The 13424-nt window shown below is 42.4% G+C and overlaps 1 protein-coding gene across 1 annotated transcript in view; it reads right to left on the bottom strand.

The window, feature by feature from the left end:
• The window catches only part of Tsen34 (tRNA splicing endonuclease subunit 34), a 430166-nt gene that overhangs the window by 134164 nt on the left and 282578 nt on the right, over positions 1-13424 (bottom strand). The window lies entirely within an intron of this gene.

Here is a 13424-nt window from a genome sequence, read left to right as displayed (position 1 = left end):
CATTACGCTGGCAAGGCGATCGTCTCCCTTGGAGTATGTTGCTCTCTTTACCAACGTGTCTACGAACACCCTCTCGACGAACCGTAGGCCGATGCCCGAGTAGTTTAGGTCATTATGAAGGAAACATGGAAAGAAGATCATAAAATGATGTGAAATTTATTGGTGTGACCGAGCGCAGTTTCGGTGTCGGACTCGTGGTGGGGAAGAACTTTTTCGCTAAATACTCTCCTACACGTATGCGGCGAGACGTTCAGCTGCTATCAGCACACAGGTGAAAGCTGCATTCTACGTCATGATATAAAGGTCGTGCTTCCCGACTTAAACGACAGGTTGGAAAAAAACTTTTATTTTATCCCACAGTCGAAAAGTTCAGCATTCACAACTTTTTGACGTCGTGAGGCTGATGGCGGATGCCGGTCATATACAGCACCAAATTTTGGCATAAAATGGTCCATCAATCCACATGTCGCCCGATTCACAAGGAAAGCTAGGAGTCAGGGACCAGCTATACCAACAGACAGAAACGCTTCACCTTCACCCCTGTCCTAATTTGTTGAAATTATATTAAACTCTCTCGACCAACTTGGTCGGTAGACCCCAAGCCAGCTGCAGCGCCGCTAGGTAAAACGCAACCCTACCTTAAAAGAACACGAGATACATTTCTTTCACATTCTGGATCACAGAATACCAAACTCAAGTTTTTAGTAGTTGTCCATCTGCTGGGCGTTACTTACGGAGTTGAAACGGGAGAAGTAGAATTCACAGAAGAGAAGGGGGGACAGGAAAGTGGCAGTAGAAAGAAAAAGAAAAATCTTCTAACCAGCTACGCCTTAAAATTAGATTCAATAATCTTGTTATGGTTAAACATGGGCAAGGTGATAAGAATTCTAGTTAGGCAGCATAATATTTATGGCCAACCAAAGAATTATGCAATCACAAATAGCCATTAAACATAAACATAGATACAATTCCATTTTTATTGCACTCTAATGATCACATGCCAACCAAGCAGCAAAGTCAAACGATCGCAAGCAGGTAGTGCCATTGCCGAGCCTGCCTACCTCAGTTGAAGCGTCTGCTGTAGATTACATGTTGATGCGATCGAAAACAATTTCCGGTAATAATTCGAACACTCCTGCTCTACAATAACAATTTTGCAGCATTATCACAAACACGATCAATAATCGGCTTAACAAATGAAAAAGGCAAAAAGGAATTAAAAAAATCGCTGAGATGGACAGACAGACAGACAGAGCACGACAAATAACAAACCTTGACTGTGCTTAGCTGCTGCAGCAGCGGTGCAACAAATGTGTAGCGCGCGTAGGTACAGCACATTAGGGGGTGTTAGTTTAAGCGAAGAGCGCTACCTTCTGGCGTCATATGCTTATAAGTTAGGCCTCGTCAGTAACGACAGATGTAAGAAGTGTAAACTGCAGAAAGAAACGGTTGACCACGTTCAGTGTTCGTGTCCTGCCCTGGCCAGGTCAATGCTTCAGCTACTGGAAGGGATAGATGGAGCTATCAGATCTCGAGACACCTAGGTCCTAGAAAACGTCTAGAATTTCCCAAGAGAATGGAGTTTTTCTATAACATAAGTCCAGGTACCTTATTTGGAGGTTTTGGTTTGGTCGTCTAGAAACACTACAGACACATTCAGTCAATGTGAGGTCTTTATTGACTGGTTATCGTTAAAAACGTTGTTTTACCATCCTGAGAACTAGTTTTTCACTTACAACATTTTTGAATTATTCAATTTTCTTATTTGTTCAGACTAAACATTTTTATCAAGCTACATGGTTATCCTCGTATCGAAATACACGCAATCAGATAGACCACGTTGTGATATACGGACGACATGCTTCCAGTGTTTTAGATGTGCCCACGATTCGAGGACGTTACATCGTTCGTTAAAAGCGAACTCAAAATTAAAGTTGTGTGAGCGCTACCACGAGTTGAAAAAGAAAACGAGACGCAGAGACAGAAAGCTGCTGGCCACCAGAAATAACGCCCTCAAAATTTACCAGAAAATTTTACAACAGACGGATGGTTTTAATTCGGGGTAAAGAGGTGCCTATATGGAGGGTGTGGAGCTGTGGCACGAGGAGTTGGTAAGGCGCATGCATCAGCTTCTGCATGTCCGACGACTGGAATCTAAGTGTTCTTTTCCCAGTCCACAAGAAGGGGAATACTGCAAACTGCACCAACTACCGCGGAATCAGCCTTCTCAATATCGCATATAAGGTCCTGTCAAGTGTATTGTGCGAAAGATTGAAGCCCACCGTGAATCAACTGATTGGACCTTATCAGTGCGACTTCAGACCTGGTAAATCTACCATCGACCAGATTTTCACAATGCGCCAAATCTTGGAAAAAACCCGCGAAAAAAGAATCGACACACATCACCTCTTCGTCGAATTTAAAGCCGCAAAACTTATACGGCTGTGCAAAATGATGTTGAGCAACACTATCAGCCCAGTTAGAATTGGAGGGACCTCTCCGAGCCGTTCGAAACTAAACGAGGTTTCGGACAGGGTAACCACCCATCGTGGTATTTCTTTAATTTGACGCTGTAAAATATAAAACAAACTGCAGAGCTGGCGTATTTTGACGACATTTATACATCGGCCTGAACACCAGCGCCGTAATTCGAATGAGAAGGGGAAAAGATGGGTAGACAAGGACAAAAGAGAGTACCTTCTATCATATACCAAAGAGTCAGCATATGTGTATTGGCAACAACTCCGCTTTTGGCAGTCATAGTTTGAAAATAGTAAAGGACTTCGCTTATTTGGAAACCAGCATTAACACAAACAACAACACCAGCTTTGAAATCCAGCGAAAAATCGGTCATGCTACTTTGGACTAGGTAGGCAATTGAGAAGTAAAGTCCTCTCTTGCCAAACGAAAATCATGCTCTACAAGTGACTATCGTACCGGTGCTGATATATGAGGAAGCATGCACACCTACAACATGTGATGAGGCGGCTCTGGGAGTGTTCGAGAAGAAGTTTGAATGATTAGCTGACATCAACATAGTCCAGCGTATCAAAACACAGTGGCTACGCTGACTAGGTCATGTTATGTGAATGAAAGATGATACTTCAGCTAAAAAAGTTTATTATCGGAACCCGCGTATGGAAACAGAGGAAGATGGCGATCCCAACTCCGCTAGAAGGACCTGGTAAAAAAAAAAAAGATTTTATTTCCTTCGTGTCACCAATAGGCGCCAGTTAGTACAGCAAAGCAGCGACTGGCGCAACTTGCTGGGCGACCAAATCCGTTTAAAGGGTTAAGCGCCAATTAAGTCAAGTCATTGAGACTTTACAATCAAACCTAAAAAAGAACGTTTGGGGCGCGCTTTTCATTGCAGCCAACATCACTTCCTACTGCGCTGTAAATATTGCAATTTCGCACCGCTCAGCGTTGCCATCACAATATTTCGGTTTACGTTTTACAAATACTGTGGCCATCGACAGCTTATAACAGATAAATACCTCTGTCGCTCTTGTTTAGTATTGACTATTATTCGCGAAAAAAACGCACACCCACCCTAATGTACATACATACCGTTACACAGGTACTTATGCAGTTCAGTTCATTTAAGTTTATTCATCGACATTAAAATGCAATTCAACTCAATTGCACAGTATCTAATATTATGAATGCAGAGCAATGAATGTAATACGCAAGCGCGCATGCGCACTCAAGAACATATACGGATATGTTGTTGTTGTTTCTTGAATCAACAGTAGTTGGCATTACAGTGTATTGCCTTCTAATGCCACACTTACATAGAATGCTTTGCACAGTTGTTACATTCCACAAAGCATGATATACATAAATACAGACGTCAAACGTTGCGCTTTTGACTTAACTTATACGGGATAGAATAAAAAAAAAATAAATAAATGTAAGGCGCGATAACCTCCGAAGAGATCTAAGGCCGAGCTTCTCTTCCAATTTGCGTCGTGCTCCTTTTGATTTTTCCCTACAAATTGGCCGGACGGGACCTACATGTTTTATGTCGACTCCTAACGGCATCTGCAAGGCAGATGAGTTTTCACTGAGAGCTTTTCATGGCAGAAATACAATCGGAGCGCTTGCCAGACACTGCCGAGGGGCGACCCCGCTTAGAAAAATTTTCTTCTAATTGAAAAATCTTATTTCTAAAATTTTGATGTTGCTTTGCCCAGGAGTTGAACCCAGGGCATACGGTGTGATAGGCGGAGCACACTACCATCACACCACGGTGGCCGCTACGGGATAGAATATTTTGAGTAAATCACGGCTTTGACAGCGGAGTTCAATGTATGTTTTAGGTACACTGTTGTTACACAGAACTGGTGGATCATAAAGCGCAGCAAAAAGTTCAAATTCGTTTAACATAAAGCGCGCATATATGTCAAAGTTGATGTTGGAGTGGAAGGATTCATTGTAAATCCGACTTTAAAGGCTCTCTACCCTATAACCAAGCGAACGCGCCATACAGAACATTGCGACACATAGCGCTTTTTCACTACATTTGACACGTTCAGCACTTCAACGCGCAACTCGCTGTCAAAATGGATTATTCTATTTGCCTCTATAGCCATTAAAAGTGGATTCACATAAGCTTCTTGGTTGCATTGCTTGGCTTTGACAATGAAACGCGGACGGAAACATAAACGCTTTGTTCGCTTCAAAACGGAGAAGGCTGCAAGTCGTTTCAGTTCGCTGTCAAAGGGCAACGCGACCATAGCGTTTATGTACAAATACGCCTTAATATATTTGTCATTTACCTAACAGTTATTCGTTGAGACGCTTACAACCATACTGACGTCTGTTCAAAGCGTTTAAATGACGATTGAGCTGTAGGAGAATGTGACACATGAAGCAACTGACAATCATTCTATGTAACGCAGCTTTAAAGCTCAAATAGATGCATTTTTTGCCAGCACGTCAGTCATTCAAGTGCTCACATGTACTTATGACAGTATGAGCAATTGTATGCAAGTTCGTTCCGTTGATAATTGCCACGCCTCAATTCAGTGTTGCAACAATAAAAATCACCTAGCCATAAGGGAGTCTGTTGAATATGTCTAGCGTAAAATCTATTAAGCGCATGGAATGTTGTTGCACGCCTTAAATGAATGCAGAATGAACAGAACAACAAAGTTAACTTAGCTTTTGGTTGGTTACGCTTAACTACAAGATGCTTTAGTGGCTGGCTGATACTTTGCTTAAGTAAGATTGAATTACATTGCGTTAAGTGGGCGCGCGTATGCGTTCAAGCGCGCCCAACATTGAGTTATAGCAAGAGGATTTTTTATTTGGTTTTTAATTTAATTTTTGTTTACTCTTTTACAATGAATATGCGCGCCTAAATCATGCGCATTCATAAAATGTAGCTGCAAATAGTATTTGCAGGTGTACATACTTATATAGATATATGCGTGCAGGTTTTGTCACTTGAACAAAGTGTAATTATTTCGAAACGACACTTCATATGCGTACCTGCGCGCGCGCGTTCATGTACTCCAATTGCAGTACGCGCATTTATTTAATCGTCATTGCTTAACAGTCAAGATGAACTGCCACCGATCGACCACCATATTGGCAAGCCTGCATTAATAGCGGCAATTGGAAAATAGTGACCAACTAACAGCATCAATGGCGAGGATGTTTAAAACCGTAATTGTGCATTTCTACTTGTCTTGCTTCCCATTTGTACGCCTGCCGCCATCCGCATTTTATGCGGTTCGTAGCGCGTTGTATCCATGCAATTGCTATGCTGCCGCGTCGCCAGCGCAAAGTCGCGCAATAGCATGCCTGGGAAATTTGCAGACGTACAAATAAATGTCTGGATGTTTGGCGTAGATGCGCGTTCATTCGTGGAATATTTTTTTTTCTTTGTTATTTTCTTTGCTATTTAGATTATTAAGGCAAACGTAATAAATCGTATTTAATTGGAGCAAGTAAACGAGTTAATTATTTGTCTCGAATGGAAAAGAAGAAAATGTCATCGTATATGTATATCTACATATTTACTTATATACACAAAAATTGTTCAATGTATTTGTATGAATGTATATTAGAGCGTCAAACAAAAATGTTTTGAAATTGCGCAGCTTAAAAGCGCAATGTGCGGTGGAACATTTTTCTGAACTACCATTAGCTAGACGGCGTCGCGATAACGCTAACACACATCGCGCGTTACTGCGCCCCTACGTTACTGCGTTACTGCGCCCCTGAAGATGGCCTCCATCTTTTTCTAGGCGGTACGCCACTCCTCATTATACCAGTTGTTTTTCCGGTCACGCTGGAGCCTAGTAAGTAAGGAATGCGGTCTCACTTCTTATATTATACACGATTAGGTCGAAGATTGCTCTCAGCGAGCAAGAGTCAACGCCGATCGTAGCAATCATGCAATGTCTCGTCTGCGACCAGCAAGTCGAACGTTCCGAGTCACTGCGCGCACTTTTTCCACTGCATAAAGGTGCGAGCACTTCTTCACTGCCACAAGGTAATGGTACGAGTTGAGAAATTATGTGTTCACCCAGCTCCTGCGCACCATTAGGTCGAAGATTGCTCTCAGCGAGCAGGTGCGTGTGTCGAGGGTAAAAATCATATTATGTCTCTTCTGTGACCAGCATGTCGACGGCAAACTTTCAAGAGCCATTGCGCGCACATTATTCGCTACCAAAGTCTCTTGTGTATCTTTACTGTCATAATATAATGTTCCTAGTCGATATTTGGATCTCCTAAAATGCGCACATCCAGAACACTTGCGTTATATCTGCCGACGACAACGACGCCATCAATTTGTGGTTGTGTGCGTTGACAGCACAATTTATAGTTTTGCAAACCCAATTGTCAACCTCTGTCACCTACATGTGTCGAAACCTGTTTATTTAGCAGGCGAGCCTCCAGTGACCACAAGTTCCTCACTGAAGGAGGAATGACACAGGCAAAGTCGATCATAATTTTGATTGCTTGAGGAGGCAGTTTTAGTATGACCTTTCTATTTCATCGTGAAAGGAGGAGGTCACGTGGAGGTGTTGGTCAAGAAACTCGCGTGATGCGGATCGGATCGCAGCGAAACGCTTGTTTACAGTCGTGAAGGACAATACTTGGCGGCGGAGTCTCTTTCGCAGCATTAACGCAATACCGCGGTTTTGCTTTTGACTTTACTTTTGGGCCACTGTGACTTACTTCGCCTTTTTCAACTAATTCCCGGTATGGCGGAGGTGTCGGATTTTGCATTTACTAGCGCATCAACCAGTCGCGAATCTGTGCAAAATTCATTATCATATAAGTGAGCTCTCGTTATTGGAACTGGCTTTTATGTGGCGGATGCCAAGCCCAGCGCACAAGATATGAAGAGAGAAAGCACACGGGATAAGAAGAGAGTATCAAATTTAAAAGGCAAGCCCTTTACTCGAAGACGGACGGTCGCTTCTAGCCTCCCCGCATGGTGAACAGACCTTTCCACTCTTCAGTCATGCATGTCTGAATGTCGCCGAAAAAGAAAATTTTTTAGGATGCGCCTAATGTATCCAACCATATACTTAATGTGTGAAGTGGATATGGATTAAAGTAGTAATGAAATAAATCTCTGGTTATCCAATATGTATGATATTGACATTGTTGTATTCCTAAATAAGCTACCCTATGCTGAGAATCGTAACAGCAAACATATTTTTACCAAATTCGTTATCCATGGCGATTAGCTGATCGACTTGGCCAGCTAGAAGATCTAAGTTTAGAATGGAATAGCTCACTTCGCTTAATAAACATCGTCTAGCCAGATAATACCCAAGAGGGTAAGCATATTTTGTTCCATTATCCTTAAAGATATTACCTATGAAAGTTATGCACATATACATGCCTTCATAGGTAACCAGACAGTTTCGTTTTAAGTAAAAAATTTAAGATAATGCTTTGGCATTGATGACATAAGAAGCGTTTTTGAAATATCGCATATGCATTGGAGTTTGCACAAAGTGGCTAACATCCACCAAGAAAGGAGAGCAATAAAATCTCAGATGTGCAAGATCTTCGTATACGAAATTCGTTTCAGCGAAGCTAAATTAGCTTCTTTCAGACTCGGCCATTTCATAGCGGTCGCAGTGGTAAACGGATAGTATCCTTGCAAGCTCCTCGATTGAAGTAACGGGACAACTGTGTCCAAAACAAGATTATTGTATTAACGATAAAGACGCCCCTCGGAGGTTTTGGAGAGTATTATCGATGTTGATGGTCCTTTACGGGACATAGATGCGATAGGTTGCGGTAACAAGCACCATTAAGGTACTAGCCCGACCATCTCGGAAACGATTTATATGACCACATTAAACCTTCTAGGTCATCCCGCTGCCCACCTCTGGTTCCATGAAGAACTTGAGGTCGCCAGAGCATCGCCTGCTAAATACGTGTATGGTACATTCATATTTGTAACAAAACCACTTCAGCAGATGCCGCCCGTAGTCAAAATAAAACATGTAGATATCAGCCCATTTTTACGAAAAGTTGCATTTCTATCCAGCAATATGTGCTAGGAACATCGAAGAAAGGCAATCAATATGCATTCCTTTTGGAACGATACATTTTGATTCCTTGGCATTGCATAGTCCAGCCAGGCAATGTCTTCACGTCCGGTAGGATTGTAAACTCCAAACATCCTTTGGGGAACAGGTAGGGCTCGAGAAGTCAAAAAAACGGAACATACCTCATTTCTATCCGGCATAAGATTGGAACCCTAAGGAAGTGTTTTTTAGCTATTACAATGTTAGCGACATGTCCTTGCAGACTTCACTATCTCTTAAAACGCAAGACAAGGGAGACTTGTAAAGATGGGGTTATGGGTAAATAGGAACATATGAGCGACTTTGGTCATAACTGAGCCTTGCACCCACATTCGTGCACTCTGGGTAGCCCATGTGGCGGTGCATGCAATACGCATTTAGCTCTTAACAACAGAAGAAAGGGATAAAACTACACTGATCCGCTTCAACTTTTCAAATTTATGATTTCATCGAAGTTAGCAGCGTAAGGAGATGCCTGTCTTGGAGCAAGTGTCTAAGCGAATACGTCCATATCCATATTTGAGCGCATCACTAGAAAGTGCCGCTACTCAACGGGTTCATGCCCTTATAAACAAAGGCAAGACCACTTTAGGAGCGTATTATATGGGACTTTTCACAGTAGTGCAGCTGTGAAGCTAGATTTAAGGCTACATGGCATGGTAGACTGAGATCGTTGCGACCCGCTTCAAAATAAAACAATGCAAAAAAAGATGACTGATTTGAGTTCATAGAGCATACATACGATAGGTGGAGGTTATCACGACAATAAAATTGGTACAACATTTCCGAATGGAACAAGGTGACGGACGCGATAGCCAAGTCAAGAAACAAGGAATTTTGCCGCATGCAACTCGGTGGGTGATTTACGAGTTAAACGTCTATCAACGCACTGTTTGGCACTCTTAACACCAAGCACCTTTTAGAGAAGAGGCAAACAAGCGTGAGTTTACTCGAGATTGCAAGGGATCAAATAATCGTTGCCGAGGTAGACAGATTCGGTGGTAGCACCGCAGGGTGTCGATATTCTTTGGAGAGTTCGTTCTTTTGTTGTTCCCAATACTGCCAAAGATATGAGTTGTGTACATCTGAAATACGTACGCATTTTCCGCGGTAAACTGCAGACCTGCCTGGAGGGTTTGAAACTGGGGGTTAACGTATTGATGTATCAAACTGGCTCCACACTCAAATAATATACAAAAAGTATGCTAACAATAGTTTCATGAATCATAGTGTACTCCACGCACTTTGAACGTTGAAGCTGGGTATCCTAACCGACATTTGTTTGAAGAATTCCCGCCTCATGGGTATAAAGAGTCATCTCCGCAAGCACTATGAAGAAATTCGGCACACAAAAATTCAGCCGTTTGATCCAAAAGAGCAAAAAAAGGGAACTCAGATTCATCCACGTAGGGTCTTCAAAGTCCGCTGTAGATAAATATCCGGCGAACACCGCTCTCAATATCAAATAGCCGCAAATGGCAGTGTAGGAAAGCAAAATTCCCAAGGAGACGTGCGTCAATCTGGCAAGCTACTACTCTAATAGCTCTTCCTTATCCAGAATCAACCCCGACAGACTCAATGTATTTCCAGCATGTAATGTGTCTCCACCATCAATCATCTTTTCAATTACAAAGTGGAACCACCCTTGTGTCTTTGGTATAACCCTGTTGAAAGTACAAATTTTCTTGAACTTTCGCTAGAGGATATCCAGGACACATCTGTGAGTGATCGCACCTATTTGATGGGGTAAAGCACGGCTAAAAGACGAAGAAGGAGAGAAAAAACATTGAAAGTGATATTTGACTAGCATTGCGAATTCACTGCTCACAAGGACGATGGTCTCAACAAGCTTTCATGCACCAAATCCAACTGACGGGAGAAGCAGGCGTTTAAAAGCATGGCTTCAAAACAACATGAAACTCAAGTTTGTTAAAGCCACTAAAATTCTTTAGCGCAACGCCCACTCTCAAGTACGCAGCCAAGACACGTCTTCAGCACCCGTGAATCAAGAATACAAATTACAAGCAACATGCAAACATCAAAATTACACGGCTCTTATTTAAATAACAATCAATTTACCACCACATGTCTGTCAATCTAAAGTCGAATTGTCTGCGCAAAGCGCCTATTGGCAGCGCCACAATCGTACACCCGCGCACGCACGCTCAGCATTTGTAGCACGTACATGCGCGCTGTAGACGGCAGCGCAGGCGTTAGACATATTAGATTATGCGAATTTAAACTAAACAGCTGTCAACAATATTCTACTTGGCAGACTGACAGGTAAACGTACAATGCTCATATCATTATTAGGTACTAAGGCGACGCATCGTTACAGCAACGCGTTAATCGCATCATTTCACTTGACGTTTGGCGTTCGGTTTATGCGCATTCGCGCAGTACCAAATAACTAATGCAATAATAGATGAGCGCGCGATTTTAGCCTTTGCAATTTTACTGCATTTGCGCTACTCAACGAGCTTGCGCGACTCAAGTTGCCAATTATAACCGCGTCAAAAGCGTCTTTAGGGGTTTCCTTCCACAAGACAACGCGCGCACAAATCATAAGTAATGATGATGATCAGCAAAAAAAAAAACCTATTCAAAAATGCTATTAGGCTTTGTGTTGCGCTTGACCATGAATCACAGAAAAAGAATGTCACTAATCATTGAGTAGTGCTTCGTGACTAAACGTCTACAGCACTCAGCTACTTATGCATGCATCATGCGCATTGCACTGTCATTTTGAATTAAACGTGATTCTTTCACATTTACCACAATGAGCGTAAGCCACCAGCAGACAATGTTGCACTGTGTAAAGTAGAATTTTGCTTTTGTGCTGACACTGCGAGCAACGCGAAGAAAATGCACTTAATTAGTGCGCGCGGCTTTGCGGGGATTTTTTTTGTAATGTCATATTTGCGTGGAATTATGTCACGTAACGAAAGAGTATTGCCGCCCGCTTAATACACCCCGTATTGTAAGCCACATATGATTTGACTAATTTAGGCTTTCCATATACGTTAGCGGTATTTTTTTTAATTAAGCTAAGCTAATTGCATTTGCGCTGACTTCAATTGGCTTTAGCTGACTGTCTATGCGGCATATGCAGTTTCATGCGCTAGCTACCTCTCACAAGCTTGTAGCATTTACTTAATATATCTTTGGTGCTGGATTTCAACAAATCCATCGGTCTGGAAACCGCGCTTATTCTCATTGCTTCTGATGGTCAATTTACTGTAATTGCAACTTGAAATAGACTTAGTTGATTATATCCTGTTTGTTCTTCATTAGCATTACATGTGGTTCCTGCAACTCTCTCTCGTTATCGTCTAAGATGCATTCATAAATCCGACAAGGTATCCAAATAACTCAAACCAAGCTTAACGTCAATTAAGTGTCTAAACATGCCAAGAAATCATGTAACTGTTGGTTAAATTTTTGTGCGAGTATACTCGTATGAATGGCGGCAGTTTGGCAGCTAATTAGAAGACACTCAAAGAGCTTATGTTTTCCTTGATACCATGTTGTTGAGGATGCTCACAAGTGGTGTATTTGTTTGTTGGTTATTATGGAAAATATTTAAGTAGGTTGTTTATGCGAGGAAGAGGGTAAGGAAATGGATCTATTACCGATCTCCACTGCCCTACTTGTCACACATGAGTCGGACCTCGATAGGGATGCTTTCTGCGGTCGTACATTTTGATAAATACATTATCTGATATCGGTTGTTGTTGTTGTTGTAGCGATAAGGACACTCCCCGAAGGCCTTGGGGAGTGTTATCGATGTTGATGGTCCTTTGCCGGATTCAGGTCCGGTACGTTCCGGTAACGAGAACGATATAATATGGCCACTTGAAACCATCAAGGTCATACCGCCCTCCCACCCCCAACAAGCATGCGGAACTTGGGCTCGCCAGAGGCTCGACTGTTAAAGCAATAGCACTCGCCACGGGTAGCTGAGGTTGAGAATTGGGTAAGCTGTATTTTGCGCTACCAACACCTTGAAAGGGTTGCGGTACACAACCCCTTAAATCAATTTGGTATTTTAGTCGCCTCTTATGACAATCATACCCGCCGCGGGGTCATCTGATCTCGGTATTAACTCTCAGCTTCTAAATTGACTAAATCTTTTAGAGTTGCATATTTTAATCCTTAAATGCGGGACTTTTACGATCAATTATATCATCGGCTTATGATTGCGATTTTATGCCTTCATACTAGATGTTTTCTGAAAGATTCAGTTTTGCGGCTGGATGTATCTCGTACAGCTTTGAATTAAGGATACAGCACGATAGGGCGCCGCCTATCCTGAATCCTTACTCTGACCGTTTTTTAAAGCTCTTCCCTTTCCTAATGACACTTCTGATCAAGCTTTGCGACGTCTGTCACAGAAGCAAAATCATCCGCCATTGAGGCCAGTTCACCATTTAACCGTTCGGTATTTACAGTTCCAAGAAGCATTCGCTATATACTATGAGGTGGGCATGCAAGAACGACAACAACAACAGGTGGAAATCATGAAAGACTGGGGAACTCGGCAATCTAGTATCAAGTTAGCCCAATTTCTTTTACTATTGAGCATATACTCATACAGAGACGGAGAGTTTCTGCTAAGCGGGACGATAGTGAAATGAGTGGTACACGACTAAGTCGCCGGTTCAAGGTAAGCGAAAAGACGGCCGGGTAATGGGGTTAGTTTGTGGATGAAGCCAAAGCTGCCAGTAAAATCGTTGAGCGGTAACCGCCGAGTCTTTGCTCCTGCCGAACGGTCGAGTGATACCAAAGTTGCCGCCAGAATTCCTGAGCGGGTAAATATTTAAATGTACCACTGCTGCCAGGTGAATCGATCGTGAG

This window comes from Eurosta solidaginis, chromosome 5, assembly GCF_040869045.1.
Source record: "Eurosta solidaginis isolate ZX-2024a chromosome 5, ASM4086904v1, whole genome shotgun sequence".
NCBI classification, from domain to species: domain Eukaryota; kingdom Metazoa; phylum Arthropoda; class Insecta; order Diptera; family Tephritidae; genus Eurosta; species Eurosta solidaginis.
The sequence above is the reverse complement of the archived record's forward strand: the minus strand, read 5'-3'. Positions and strand labels throughout refer to the sequence as shown.